The sequence below is a fragment of the Cryptomeria japonica genome, chromosome 1 (assembly GCF_030272615.1).
Source record: "Cryptomeria japonica chromosome 1, Sugi_1.0, whole genome shotgun sequence".
Lineage (NCBI taxonomy): Eukaryota > Viridiplantae > Streptophyta > Pinopsida > Cupressales > Cupressaceae > Cryptomeria > Cryptomeria japonica.
Window position 1 is genome coordinate 359,421,476 of NC_081405.1, and position 16,461 is coordinate 359,437,936.

The following is a 16,461-nucleotide window of genomic DNA, read 5'->3' on the forward strand; positions in this document are numbered from 1 at the left end:
GTACTTGGAGGTTATGTACTGATTCTAGAACCATAAATAGGATCACCATCAAATATAGGTTCCCTATTCCTAGAATAGAAGACCTAATGGATTGTTTAGGGGAAGCCAAGTACTTTACCAAGATTGACCTTAAGAGTGTCTATCATCAAATAAGAATCAAGGAGGGTGATGAATGGAAGACTACATTTAAGACTACTAGAGGTCTTTATGAGTGGCTTGTAATGCCATTTGTCTTATCCAATGCTCCAAGCACCTTCATAAGACTCATGAATGAGGTGATGAAGGCCTTCATAGGTAAATCTATGGTAGTATATCTTGATGATATTCTCATTTTCAGTAAGGATGGAGCAGCACATATGAGTCATTTGCAAGATGTATTACAAAGATTATATGATGAAAAGCTAATCATGAATTTGGAGAAATATGAGTTTTTTAAGTAGTAATTGGTTTACCTTGGGTTTTTGTTATCTCAAGGAAACCTCAAGATGGACCCAAGCAAAGTTGAAGCCATTGTAAATTGGCCCACTCCTTGATCAACAACAGAGGTGAGAAGCTTCCATGGATTAGCCCAATACTATAGGAAGTTTATTAGGCAGTTCAGTGCAATATGTGTCCCAATGCTAGAAACCATTACAGGTGGTATGAAGGTCAAGTTTCAATGGAATGAAGCAGCAAACAAAGGTTTTGAAACCTTGAAGGAGAAAATAGCTACCCAACCGGTACTAGTATTACCTAGTTTTGAGAAACTATTTATTGTAGAGTGTGATGCAAGCAATGTTGCAGTAGGTGTTATCCTAAGTCAAGAGGGAAGACCGGTATCCTTCCATAGTGAGAAACTAAGTGATGCCAAGAGGAAATAGTCCTCTTGTGATCTTGAGTTGTATGCTTTGGTGCAAGCATTGAGAAAATGGAGACACTATCTCCTACCTAAAGAATTTGTGGTGTACACAGATAACCAAGCATTGAGTTTTCTAAATTCCCAAGACAAACTTAGTCACAAACACATGAAGTGGGTGGAGTATATGCAAGCCTATACTTTCACCATTAAGCACAAGAAAGGGCAGCAAAACCGGGTAGCTGATGCACTCAGTAGGAGTCTCTTGACAGTCCAAGAAATTCAGTTGAGAAGCATAGGTGTGGAAAATTTTAAGGATTTGTATGCAGAGGATGAAGACTTCTTAAGTGCCTACCAAGTATGCAAGGAGTATCAAAATCATTTCCATAGTGAATACTCAAATTTCACTTTGCAAAATGGGCTATTATTCAAAGGTGGACAACTTTGTGTGCCTAGAGGCTCAATGAGGGAAAATCTAATACAAGAGAAACACAATGGCAGCCTTAGTGGTCATTTTGGAGTCAATAAGACTCAAGAATTGGTTCAGAGATTCTATTATTGGCAAAGGATGAATCAAGATGTGAAGAGGTATGTGGAGACTTGCATAGTTTGTCAAAAAGCTAAGGGTACTTCAACAAATGCTAGTTTGTATCAACCTCTTCCCATTCCAAGTAGACCTTGGGAATGCATTAGTATGGATTTTGTGGTAGGTTTGCCAAATACTAAGCAAGGATATGACAGTATTTATGTCATTGTGGACAAATTTAGCAAAATGGCACACTTTTTGCCTTGTAAGACCACTCATGATGCATGCCACATAGCTCAGTTGTTCTTTAAGGAAATAGTATGGATACATGGTTTACCATTGAGTATAGTTTCAAATAGGGACTCCAAATTTATGAGTCATTTTTGGAAAACATTATGGCAAAAGCTTGGCATAAACCTCTCTTTTGGATCAGCCTACCATCCTCAAACAGATGGGCAGACTGAGGTGGTAAATAAAAGTTTAGGAAACTTATTGAGGTGCCTTACCAAGGAGTATGGGCAGACATGGGATCAAGTACTTGCTCAATCTAAATATGTATACAATGACACCATAAATAGGACTACCGGTAAGAGCCCTTTTGAAAGAGTCTATGGAGTGCACCCAAGAGGAATTTTTGAGTTGAGAGATTTAGGAAGTGCAACAATCAGAAGTGGATATGCAGAGGACTTTTCTCAGTCCATGAAGGAGGTCCATGAATCAGTTAGGCAAGCTTTGAAGGAGAACACAAGCAAAATCAAACAAAAAGTTGATGAAAAGAGGAGAAATATACAATTTCAAGTGGGGGATCTTGTTATGGTGCACTTGAACAAAGAAAGTCTACAGAAAGGTGTGCCAAAAAAGTTGCAGATGAGGAGGATAGGTCCATGTGCCATTTTAGCTAAGTATGGTGAAAATGCATATAAGGTGGATCTTCCTAGTGACATAGGCTTGTCACCAGTTTTTATTATAGAAGACTTGGTAGCATACAAGGGGCTAGTCCAAGGTGTGAAATTCAGCCCTACAGAGGTTTTAGATGATATAGATAACCTTTAGTTACCGGCCAATCCTAACCCTAAGGCCGAGAAGGTGTTAAGTTCAAGAATTGCTAAGAAGACTAGGCATCAAGCCTATTGGGAGCACCTCATTAAGTGGCAAGGAATGGATGAAGTTGAGGCTACATGGGTGATGGATTCAGATTTCTAGAAGCTTGAAATTGATCCAACATTGATTCCTCAAGAGGTGACATGATCTCTTTTTGTTAGGGAGAATGGTGCAGGAGCACCTAGGTCCTAATTTCCTTGTTTTTGCAAATTTTGGCTTGTACTGACCTTAGCCAAGTCAGTGGTGAATAAGGACTCCAGGAGGGTCCAAGAGTGATTATTTTGGCAATGTGGGTCTAGGTTGAGTTCATTTTATCTAGGTTTGCATTTTTGTGTAGTTAGTGTGTTTTGAGTAGTTTTGACCTTTTTGGTTGGTCAAAAGTGTCAAAAATTGACAAAAGCCTTAGAGGGGGTTAAGTAAGCCTTAGAAATGTTTAAGATGTCATATGTGATGATTGGGTATAGGTCTCTTAGGTTGGAGAGATCTAAAGTGTCAAAAACACAAAGTTGCAAAAGTTGCAAAAAATTGTCATGACAACTTTTGAAAGTTGTCATGACAATTTTTGTCCTGAAGTTGGCTAGCAGTGGATTTAGGGATTGCTCAATACCATGGAAGGATTCCACACGTGGAAAAACTATATAAACCTCCTCCTACATGTTTTTCAAGGTTGGTGTACTTGGATTTTGAAAGCAATAATCAAAATACAAGATTTTGGACTGCACTTTTACATTGTTTTTGTCAATTTTGCATTCTTGTGAAAGTTTAATGGATTGAATCCATGAATGGGGATTCATGGATTGAGATTCAATAGTGTGTTGTAGATTATTCTTTTCATTTTCAAGCATTGTAATTATTTTTTACTACTGTTGAAGTGATTTGATTCACAAATAGCCAGTTTTGGCTTGTAAATAGTCTTTTCTTTGTAAATATGGTTGCCCCATGAATCCCAAACGTGCTGCCATCAGAGCTAGTTGGGGTATGGTTGGCAACCTTCTGTATAGTGTAAATATTTAGGTTCAAGTCTTGGACAAGTGTTTGATCATGACTGACACCTCTTCCTAGGCGAGTCCAGGAGCAACCCGGTTAGAGGAGAAGAGGTGAAGAAGTGTTGAATAATGCAGAGGTGAAAGCAAAAGCACCATTTCTAAATTTGAAGGAGTTCATGGGGTTGGGAAATAATTCTATGAATAAGGAGGAGCCTTGAAGAGTCCATGTCATAGAAAAACCCCGAATTGCCTACTCACTGCTGGTGTAAGCCCTTGAAAACCCTGCAAACCCTCAATTTTAGGGTTCATACCTTGTACGATTAGACTAGAGCCTAAAACCACAAAAATCTATTGGACATGGGTATATCATTGAGGGAAAGAAAAACTTGGTTGGGGGTTCTTTGAGTCATTTTCCTCCAAGCCCTAAAAAAATGGTCTAGGAGGCCTAATTAGGCCCAATTCCTTGTAGCCCTATTCCATGCAAGATTGTGAAACCGGTAGGAAATCTAAAGATTGCAAACTACCAAAGGAATCCTTATGCATCAAAAACATGTTGAAATACCCTAATACACCTCTGCAACATCTCATATTAATTGGGGGTCAATATGACAAGTTGAGGCTAAGAGGCTAAAATTGAGCACTAAGAGGCACAGTGAATTGATAGGGTTCCTAACCAAAACACCTAAAGAAAACACCCTAGAAGGGACAAGAACCAAGCCCTAGAAGAGAGTGAGAGGGACTTGGAGGCCTAGAGAGCAACTAGGTTTGGTGAGTTGGTGGAATTGAGCAACATCAACTAAGGAAGTGTTGAGCGGGCTAGGTAAACCCCATCATATATATATATAATAGAAAAGATATAAAAATAAAAAATAAATATCAGAATATACAAAACAAAATATATGTACATATGAGTATAAAAAAGATAAATGAAAAGATGAATAAATATAATATAATAAAGCAATATAAACCGATCAATAAAGATTTTATGTTCTCTATTTTATTTTACATTCTCTCAAAATATTTTATTTTATTTTTTGTGGCATAAGATTTTAATGAGAGGATATATTTTTAAGCATAATTGAAGTTTAATATTATACATTAGCCTAAAATTATACATTGGATGTTGATTTGAAGGCCTTAGTAACCTTCGATAAACTAGAAACTAATGATAAGAAGGTGACTACTCTAAGGGGATATAATTCAATTAATTTAAAACATTTAAATTAATTTTTATTTAATTATATATTTATAAAATCAATTTTTAAATATTTAGATTATTTTTTGTTAATTTATATATTTATTAAATTATTTTAAAAAATAAACTTTAAAAACCACCTTAATAAATTAAATATAAACGATTTTAGGGGATGTTATGACATCTATATGAATTGTTAACTCCCAAAATAAAACTCTTAAAATGTATTAAAAAAAATATTTTAACTATGTGAATTCTATTTTAAATTAACACTTTGAATTATATTCAACAGGACTGTAAATACATGTCCATGTACCTAGTTAGTTGGACTTTTTTTTTAATATTGAAATTATGCTGAAAAAATTACAAGTTAGTTGGACTTTTAATTCACTAGTTTTTTGCAAGATAAACATCTTTTTTTTATATTTATAATCAATGTACAAATAATTATTGAAATGAACTCAATTATTTTATTTTTATATTCAATATAAAGGAAGAAACATTACATAAAAAAGATCATAGTATTAAATTTATTTCTATTGTTTAACAAAAAATTGAAATAACGTAGCTCATAGACAAAAAAAACGTAGCTCATAGACATTGCGATCCTTATTGGGTGCTATCACTTGAAGCCAATCCTTGACATTATGTTTTTTCAAATGCTTCTTTGTCAAGCATTTCAAATATCTTTTAGAAAAGGTCATCTTAGAAGTGACACTGAGTTTGTTCTTTAACTTTAGAGAAGAAATTAGAATCGACCTGCTATTTTTTATGGTGAAAAATAAATCTTATATCCACACAAATTAATAACTACTTAAGCTATTTCAAAACATAATGATTATACTAAGTATCCTGCCATGGCATGATGGTAGAAACAAATAATAAAATGAAATAGAAAGAATTTTTTATATCCACAAGAGGCAAACTGAAACAAAGTGGAATTTGCAAAATTATCATTAATATATATGTTTCGCAAATTTATAATTTTTATATGTCGGAATCCCTCAAAAAGTTTAAAGCCAAAATGAGTGAGGTTACGAGGAAATAGCCAAAAAAACAAAATTACTAAGGGGTCAAGGCTAGGGCATAGGCAATGGACACATTCATGATTTACCCTAAGAATTTTGACCTCCCTCTATGTAGAATTCTTTAGATATTATAAGTTGTGAGAATTCTTCACTGCCATCTATAGTCTAGAATGTCATCTAGGAGAAACCATTTCTAGAGAAAGTCCCTACCAATCCGCGCCCATATCCTATGACGCGTCAACTTCTCCGCATTCAAGTTCAAAAGAAAAGGTTGCCTGGCCACTGTTTGGTCAGGGAGGAGAAGCTTGGTTAATTCATTCGCCCAAGGGATCCCCACCCCTACTTCTGCAAAGATGACAACAGTAACATCGTCTCTAAGGAAGTCTTCTTTAAACACCTTCCTTAACAACAACATATCCACCTTGTCTCCTTTGAGGTCCAGAAGAAACACCAAGAACCAAGATGTAGCATTCGTGTTAACACTATATCTATTTTCATTTCGCAAAAACTCTCTGCCTAGCACCATCCTCACAACCTCATTAGTGAACATCCCAACCTCCTTAAAGACTTATTGGAGGGTTGGGTCTCTAATGGAGCCCAAAAAGACCCTCTGGTCCTCCGCAGACATGCTTCTCAAGTGGATAGGAGTGTCCATCTTGAGAAATTAGAATACCAAATTATATAGCCTGAGCCTATAGACCTAAACCAAAGGTAGAATTTAACTATCGTGAGCTCCGACGATTTGTCTACCAAAGGCTAATTGAAGATGAAAGAAGCATAGATCGTCTATAAATAGTTGAAGCTCTTGATTGTAATGATTCCTTCTCTAACCATATTAATTCCTTTAAATTATTTTAAATCTTTCGTATATCTTTACAAATATTTCTCATAATTGCACTAGTGTGCGAAATTGGAAACAACTCTAAACTAGTATCAAATACCATATTGGAAGTCATGCTGAAGTCGTGGGGGCAGAGTGGATTGCAATTAGTGACAAGACATATATTAAATGACCAACATTATCAACAGTGACATTTGATATGTGTCTATTGAATCCAATTCCATTCCGAGCACTTTTTGGAGATCTATGTTCTCTTCTGAAATTTGGGCCGAAATAAATCTTCAATCATTGATCTATGATCATCAAGAATGGTTTAAAATCATTGATGGATTTTAGGTACGTGTGATGTGTCAATGAGGTTGCGCTTATTGATACATCATGCAGAGTCCAGACTCAATGTGATGTGATGTGATGTGCCTTGTCTATTAATGGCAATGAATTCATGAAATTGGCAATAAAATATATATTTTTCCATAAATAATGAAATATTAGCCAATACACTTAAATAATTTTTCCTTTGGAGTAAATTTTTTTGCCCATACACTTATATATTTGTTCATTTAAACGAAAAACATTCGCCTCCTACAATATATATTTTCCCCACAGAACAAGATATTATTCGCAAGAATTTTATGGAATTTTCCATACCCTAGAAAAAAATCGTTAATACAAATTAAATTTTTTTCCTACTTTGAAATTTTTTTTGCCATCAATATGAAAATTTCCCCCCCAAAATAATGCCTGATTCGCCAGGGTTTTACACTTTTGTCTGGGGGGTGCTTTCTTAAAGTTATCCCTGATCCCAATTTCTTCTTTCATTTTCAAACCTTAGCAAAATATTCCACTTCTTTATTCTTTGTAAGGTTGCACCAATGTTAGGGCAATTTCTGACCACATCTTCTTCATAGAATACATCATGATGATAGGATCTTCTCTTTATTCTTAGGCTCTTCTCTTCATTCTTATAACTCTCAGATAGTGCATATACCCTTCTGGATCAAAGTTCCTCAATTTCCCACTCTACAAATAATACACATCCTTCATAAACTCTTGAACTCTTTCCAAAGTATCAGACCCAATTGTGAAATCATAAAACTTGGTATGCCTTGGCATATGTGTTTCCTTTTTCTCCGATTTCTTATATTGTTGCTCCATCCACATCAACTGCCACATGAACTCCAAAAAGAAAAGTCTAGGGGGGACAACTCTTGGTAGCCAATGTGGTGCTTGGGGGAACCCATATACTTTGATCATACTTATATTCTATAAAATAAAACTAGTCACCAAAATTATGGATGAATGCACCATCAATCAACTCCTTAAGGATTTGCTTCAAGTCCTTTGCTCTCAAAAGTTGCACAATTGTTGGTGCCAATCTCTGGTATGACAACCCACAATATCCTAGAAATTTCATTAGAAAGTGGTCATGAAATACCACATAATTTGAGTACTTGGACCTTCGGTCCCAAATCCAAGTCCATCTTTTCATAGGCCATGGTTCTCCTTGTTGATCAAACATGGTGATCCGCATGCTTGGACTCCATATTGCTCTTTTTTTATAAATAATGAGGTGGCACAAGAGTGAGTAGTGTATGAAATTCATGTCCATTTGATCCCTCTGTATTCTGATCATTCCCTCATACAATTGATGATGAATGTATGTAGCAAAGTAATATTCATCATTAACATTGTGGTGTTGTATCCGCATTCCCATCATCATCACGTTGATAGGAATTCTCTCCTTATCTGTATCCCTTCTCAAAATCTAGCATAGAGCATAGTAAGTTTTTTACAAAATAATGTTCAAACTTATCAGCTCAAAAGGCTCCTATTCTTAGGATGAAATATCATTCTTCCCACCCTTGAACATCTTTTTCCTGTCTTGGAATCTCATCAATTCTTAAGGCCCTTCTCTTTGCCTTATACTCTTCTTCAAGCTTGACTAGGTTTGTTTGTTTCAAGACATCCCTGTTTAGATCAAATAAAGCAACTATGGAATCCCTACTCAAGTCTATCATGATTAGGCCATTCATGGTTCTGAGTGTATATGTTTTAGGATGGTACCTCTTGGCCAAAAATATAATCAATTCTAGTTCAATGAAAACATCTGGCACCACAAGCTTTCCTACATCTAATGTCATGGATTTGATACTTGTATATCCTTATCTCTATTTCCACAAAACAACCAGAATATATCCCAAACTTTTTTTCCTCTGTCTACATCTTTAAACCTTGATCATTATTCGGTAAATGTTTTTCTCAGACTTTCCTCCATTCCTAACCAAGGTAAAATGTCACAAATGTCTTGGTGCAACCCCTTGACCTCTCTCTAGGATTTCTTTTCAACCTTTGGCTTTTCACGTTGCTAAGTAGTGGGTTCTAATATTTGTGGGGTGGGGTTGTAGCTTGTGCAGATAGAGTAGTTTTCCTCTTCTTAGTCTTAGGGCTTTCTCCTTGTGTAGGAGTTTTTTCAGCTACAGGTTGCTTCTTAGGGGCCATTTGTATCGTAGCTAACTAAGGTCTTCTTAATTTAACACATTTGAATTACCCTACTTGCATTTTACAAATTCAGAAAAATGAAAATTTACTTGAAAACAAACCAAGTTGGTAATGGTGACTTGTTGTTTTTTTTGGCGCTTGAAACCCTAGCTCATTGCTACAAATTGTTCCTCTTCACTTGAGAGCTTTGTTCATCAAGTTCTTGAATGCAGAATAATACAATGCATTGTAAATTCTAAATGTATTCCTTTCATTTTCATTGTGTCTCATGTGAATGCCTTGAGGTGGTAGACACATCAAATTCAAACTTTAGCGTTGATTTTTTATCGAATGACTGCAATTGATTTGACCCATGTTGACTTGATGATGTGGTAGACACTTGTCTCTTCCATATATTTAATCTTCTTCTGCAAATATCTCATAGGCCCGCATCAACCTTTAAGCTTTTTCATACCTCTCGCAGGCCAATGGAGAATCTATTTTTACTGTCACCTAGCATTCCTGCTAGCATGCAGTGCTCATTCCTGTTCATTTATTTTTTCGTGGGGAGGTGGGGTTCACCTTTCCTTTCTTCCATTACCCTACTACCCTATGGCCCTTTTTTTGACCACAGTTAAGCTCTGTGGGGGGCTGTGGGGTAAGTCTTTCATATTTGGCATTACATCCTGCCAACCTGTAGATTCCTTCCTCACTTTATTTTATCTCTGCAGAAGCGCAGGGTCATAATCTTCACCGCTAGCTACTCGATGTAAACCTTTCCCTGCCACCCCATAGTCTTCTCCTAACATTTAATGTTGGAGCATGGGCATATGGGGTTTTCTTTACCTTTGAATCTCCTTAGCTGTTTATCTCATAGTTGTTACATGGATGATGTCATATAGCCTGCGAGACCGTGAGATCTTGGGCATTACTTGCTTTTTATTGATCCCACCACCCCACATTCAAAAAATTGACAAAAGTTAAACAGTATGGGACCGCGGGGAGACCTAACTGAAGTGAGGACTTTTACGAAGTGGGCATTTCCTAGAGGAATAAAGGATTGTGGAGTCATAAAAAAAAATTAAGGCCTTAAAAGATAGAAGACCATATATAAGGGGTCATTTTCCACACGATTGAAAGGATTTTGAATACAACTTAAAACTTTAGGTGACCTAGAAACCCAGTCAACAAAGCATTAGAACAAAAAGTGGAAGACAACCAATTAGGGCTTAGGGGCTCCCATACATAGCTATTTTTTTTTTTTTTTGCAACCCTAATAGCTCTTAGAGGAAATCTTGAACACATTCTCAAGAAAATTTTGACTTACCGAACAAGAGGTAAAGAAGTCCTCTTGAATTTTGGGAGACATGTCTCCAAGAAAACAATTATCTTAATGTTGCATTGAAATGTCTTGATCGATAAAGTAGTCTCTAGGAGAAGAATAGGCCTCTAATTCATGTTCCTCTTTAACCAAAGTATTCTCATGGAGGAGGTTATGTTTGGGAGGAGATTAATCATTCTTCAATGCTTCATCTCCAAGAGGGAGTTCATTGAAGGAAATGATAACATGGTATCCTCTTCTTGTACACAAACTTCCTTATGCATAAGAGAGACTTTAGGAGAGGGATAAATATAATTCATTAGGGCCTTATTTCTATAAGGGAAGGCATAGGAATGAATAGAATGCAAAGACTCATAAAGAGGATTGTCAACCATAAAAACTTCTTGTATGACAAATTATTCTTCATGCATAGGATTGATTTTAAATTTAATGGAAGGGAAAGTCACTTCTTCATGAATACGATTGATTTTGGATTGGATAGAAGGGAAAGCTTCATAAATGGGATTGTCAATCACTTCTTCATGAATAGGATTGATTTTAGATTGAATGAGAGGGAGATCTTCATAAAAGGGATTGTCAATCACCTCTTCATGAATTGGTTTGATGTTGGATTGGATAAAAGGGAAAGCTTCATAAATGGGATTGTCAATCATCACAATTTCCTTATGAGGAATGATTTTTGAGAGATGTAGAGGTCAATTTAATGGAGATGAAGTCATCAAGGACTTCGTCTAACATAACAAAGTCATCACTACTAAATGGTTGTTATTTAGATTGAATAGAAGATAAAGGTTCATAAAATGGTTTGTCATTCACAATATTCTTATGAGTTTTTGGAGATTTAGAGGATATTTTTGAGGTAGGAGTGAAGTCATCAAGAGTTTCATCCAACATCTCAAGATCATCTCTACTAAATCACATACGTATTATGTTGATTAACCTTTGGCAAAAGGATGGTTTAGAAGATGAGGGCTTAGGATAGAGGAAATCATCAAGAGCCTTATCAAGTTCATCAATAGTAAATTTATCATCGAAGGTATAGATATCATAATCAAATGGGTTATCAAGGGCATGAAAATACTCCGACATTGTTGAAAATAAATGCTAACTATTGCAATGAATTAAAATGATCTAATGTAACATTATAATTTTAAACATGCACATAATGTATAAACAAGATTATTTTGTATTTTTCTTATTATTTGAAGGGAAAATGAACATGCAAATGAAACTATGAGTGCATAAGCTATATGATTATAAATATGAATCAATGCAATGCATACAACTTAGATATTAAAAATGAAAATCAAAAGTAAGCATAGGATATATCGGGTTCAAAATGTAATGGATGAAAAATTAGGATAGAGGAAATCATCAAGAGCCTCATCAAGTTCATCACTAGTAATTTTCTCATCGAAGGTATAGTCATCATAATCAAATGGGTTATCAAGGGCATGAAAATAATTTGACATTGTTGGAAAGAAATGCTAACTATTGCAATTAATTAAAATGATCTAATGTAACATTGTAATTTTAAATGTGCACACAATGCATAAAAAAGATTATTTTGTATTTTTATTATTATTTGAAGGGAAAATGAACATGCAAATGAGACTATGAAATGAATGTAACTATGAGTGCATAAGCTATATGATTACAAATATGAATCAATGCAATGCATACAACTTAGATCTTAAAAATCAAAACCAGAAGTAAGCATAAGATACATCGGGTTCAAAATGTAATGGATGAAAAATTAGGGTTTCCAAGTTAAGCCTTGTAAATTGGGAGATGACCTAACTTTCCAAACAAAACATGAAAGGAAGGGAGAACTCAATTGATCCAATGCAAGAGAGTTAAATGCAGATCAAGTTCTTTTTCCTTTGTCAATTGATTTGAATGTATTTGAATGCTAGATCTAGGGTGAATGATGAAAAACTATTGTGTTGGTCATTTTCTTTATAGAAGTGTGACACAATTATGAACTTTCATCTAGTAGCTTTGAAATCTATTTATGTGGCCTTGAGACAAAACATATAGCTGAGTCTTTTATACTAAATAGAGTGAATGGTTCCACCATTATTTGCCATTTGAAAACACTCTTCAATACCATTTTTAAATGTCACTTTTAGGTGGTCCAAGTTGAAAAACTATTGTGCTGGTCATTTTCTTTATAAAAGTGTGATACAATTATAATGTTCATCTAGTAGCTTTTAAATCTATTTATGTGGCCTTGATACAAAATAAATAGTTGAATCTTTTAATAAATAGAATGAATGGTTCCACCTTTATTTGTCGTTTGAAAACACTCTTCAATACACCATTTTCTCCTTATTGTATCAGCTCAAGTAAATAATTCATGTATACACAATGAAATTACGACACCTAATGCCAAGTATTATGTAAACCTTTTTTTTTACCATATATGGATTAACCCAAGGTGAAACTATATTTAATAGAAAATGATTTTGTTAGTTTTCTTATGTTTTTTAAAAATTTATTCCAAGTAGATTATTGTATTCAAATATGAGGATGATTATAAATATAAAAAGTATATGGCGCGATAGAGGAGAGAATATTCTCCAAGAGGTATTTTTTTAAAAATAGATAAAAGTTGAGGTCCCATCAAAACTAAGAAATTTTGAGTAAATTTAGTTTTTAAAAACATTTAACAACAAATTATTTATAGGGAAAAATAAATAAATTTGTTATTTAATATTTTCCAACAATTAAAATAATTCTCTTATATTTATAAAAAAATGATATCCAACTAATATTTTTTTTTTAATAATGAACATAAACTACATTAAGATTTCTACATCGCATTAGTTTATATCATTTTTAAATTTCACTTTTAGGTGGTCCAAGTTGAAAAACTATTATGTTGGTCATTTTCTTTATAAAAGTGTGACACAATTATAACTTTCATGTAGTAGCTTTTAAATCCATTTATGTGACCTTGAGACAAAAGATATAAGATGTAGTTGAGTCTTTTACTAAATAGAGCAAATAGTTTCACAATAATTTGCCATTTGAAAACATTCTTCAATAAACCATTTTCTCCTTATGAAATGAGCACAAATAAATAATTGACATATACAAAATGAAATTGAAACACCTAATACCAAGTATTATGTAAACCTTTTGTTTCTACCACAAGATGCACTAACCCAAGGTGAAACAATATAACATAAAATTGCATGCCAATATCTTTGAACATTTTACCTTTACCAAAATAAATTAAACTCATCAATCTTATTGAAGTCCTTAAACATACCCTTGAGGTAGAAATATAGATTCAAGGTCAACATGATTCTTATTTAATTTATGGTGAGATCAATGATTTTTATTTTTTTTGGTTGGTAAACGGTAGAGCCAAAGGATTATATTAATATATATAAACATTTTCATATTCTGTTTGATCGAAAATTAAAAAAATTAGGCCTACAACCCCAATTGTTCAAATTCTTCCATTAGAGAAGAATTGCAAAGTTTTAAACTGGAAAAAGGGGATGGCATTCAGCCTTCAAGGTCTAGAACTAAATCCATTAGGAAAAAAAATTATAGAATCCAGACATATCTATAAACATAAAAATAGAGACAAAGATCGTATCTGCATTGCATAGAATTCAAGCAACCCTAAACTGGATCCTCAACCCGAGCATGACCCCTGCCTCTCGGACAACCATGACCCTTGTTCTGTATTGGGAGATTTCCATGACCATGTCCCCTTACATTCACAACTCTTCGACTATCAACAACCTTCCCTTTCCATTCCAATTTTGGAGGAATAAGGTCGTTCAACTAGGCAAAGTCAAGGAATTCATCTTCTTTGTCTGCATTGTTCAGTTCATCCCCCAAAAATCTCCATTCTAAAAACCTAGCTACCATTGTTGTGTACACCTTGTGATGCCCAAGAGAAGGGCCTTTTAAGTCCAATAAAAGGGGTAATAGTTAATGGTCTCACCTAGGACTGAAAATAATATCAGGTTGCCTAGGCGAGGCATTCCTATGCCAATAATGGCATGATTTAGGACAACATCCAATCCCACTATAACATTTTGATAAAGCAGATGCAAGGTTAGAGCCTACACCTTCTCCTTGGAATATTGGCAGTCTAACAGAGAGGCAACAAATCTTGAAGATATGTTGGAATTATCCCTAGGATACTCTACCTTGCTTAGAAAACCAAAGCCTAGGATTAGCTTAACTCCCAAGATGATTGAAAACTCAGAATTTCGGAGCAACCTTTTTAGCCTTAGGTCTGAAATCTCACGAAAAGAAACTTGATGGTAGTTGCAGGAAAGAGAGATGGGCATATCCTCCCCAAAACAAAAAATAGGCTTAGAGTGATTTTTAATAATGAAGCCAAACGAAGCTTCCTCCATCCTTTGTCTAACCAGGGAAAAAAAACTTCTTTGCAATTTTGAGCAGAAAGCCTTCAAGCATCAAGATGGACATGCGATAATGCGAGGACAAGACTTATTGCTTTCTTTTAAAATTCTTTGGAAATTCCCACACAATTCTAGGTTCATTAATGCAAAGTGTCTAGAGTTGTTAGGCCTAGAGAAGAGATGGTGAAAGGAATGGCTTCCAACATCATAGTATTAATTAATTGGACTTTAGAGTATTGCCAACACATCACCACAAGCCTCCGCTAGAGACTACGATATACTTTCCCACCAGCCTGAAGATTTGATAGATTTGTTGACCTTATCAACCTTTCTATGTGTGATGCAAAGAATGAGAAAGTTATTACTCATTTGCTACTCCCCAATCAAGAAATGGTTGTTTATGATGTGGCATGATTTAAAGATTGAAGGCATCCAAATCAGCTGCCATAGTGGAGGCTGCAGTTATCTAGTCCTATTCAACATATAGTAGGATGAAGGGCCAACAAAATAAAAAATGTGATTACTTAGCAAACTTGCTTGGCGGGAGAAAAGAAGAGCGTTGACAATTAAACACCTCTCTTCATTTGAATTCAAAGGTTGCCCAACTAAGAAAAACCACGGATCCTGAACAACTATTTTAGAAATTCAAATTGCCTAAGATCAACCACCCTCTTCCTGATTCCTTGAGGAATTAAAGTTGAGTTTAGGCACCCACCAACTTAAATAATTGCCAGCCGATGCTGACTTGGATAGAGCATCTGCATTCATGTTTACCTCTTTGTTTATGTGATTGTAGGTGTAGTTATTGAAATAAGGTAGCAGCATTAGAATACTTTCTAGAAGAGCTTGCAACTTCCAATTAAAAAAATGAGTCGTTTTAATTGCATTTATAATGATGGTAGAGTCCCCCTCAATTGCTAAATTTCTGATGCCATGATTATTACACTCTGATAGGCCAAAGAGAAGAGCTTTAAATTCTGCTACATTGTTTGTATCCGGAGGGATAGGTTTAGCCATCTTTCCCATCACTATTCCACTATGATTTCTGACTACACATCCAATTCCAGAAGCTCTCGGATATCCTTTAGAAGCCCCATCAAAGTTCAATTTGAACCAATCGTACTAGGGAGGAGACCAAGCTACATTTCCTTTGTCGCCTAACTTCTTTCCTAAGAAGAGGGGAATTTTGATTCCATTCCATGAGAACTTCATTCTATTATCCCATAATGTAAAGTTCTTGTCCAAGTTAGTAGAAAGGGCAAGTCTGCTATTAATGTTCTCTACAATGGCTTCTTCCAAAGAAGATAAAACTGAGTCAACACTCCTTGCTTTGCCATAAAAATTTCTCCTGTTCCGCTCCTCCCATACCTCCCATACTAGAGAAGAGGGAGAAATTTCCCATAGAGAGCTTAAAATGCCATCTTTTGGTCTAATTGGCTAGCTTGAGAAGAGGGAGACAATGTCATTTGGTAGAGATGTTATCCAACCTAGTTTAGCACATAACCACCTCCAACATTTTACAGAAAAGGGACAAGTAAGGAGGAGATGGTCTACAGATTCCTCTCGTGCTTTATAGAGAACACACCTTGAGGGGCCTTGAAATCCCATCTTCCTGAATCTCTCTATCGTGAGGATCTTTTTCTTGACTACCAGCCAAGCAAAAATGCCAGCCTTAGGAATAATTCTATTATTTCATAAAAGCTTTTGAGACACTTCAGAGTCCACTTGGTTAGTG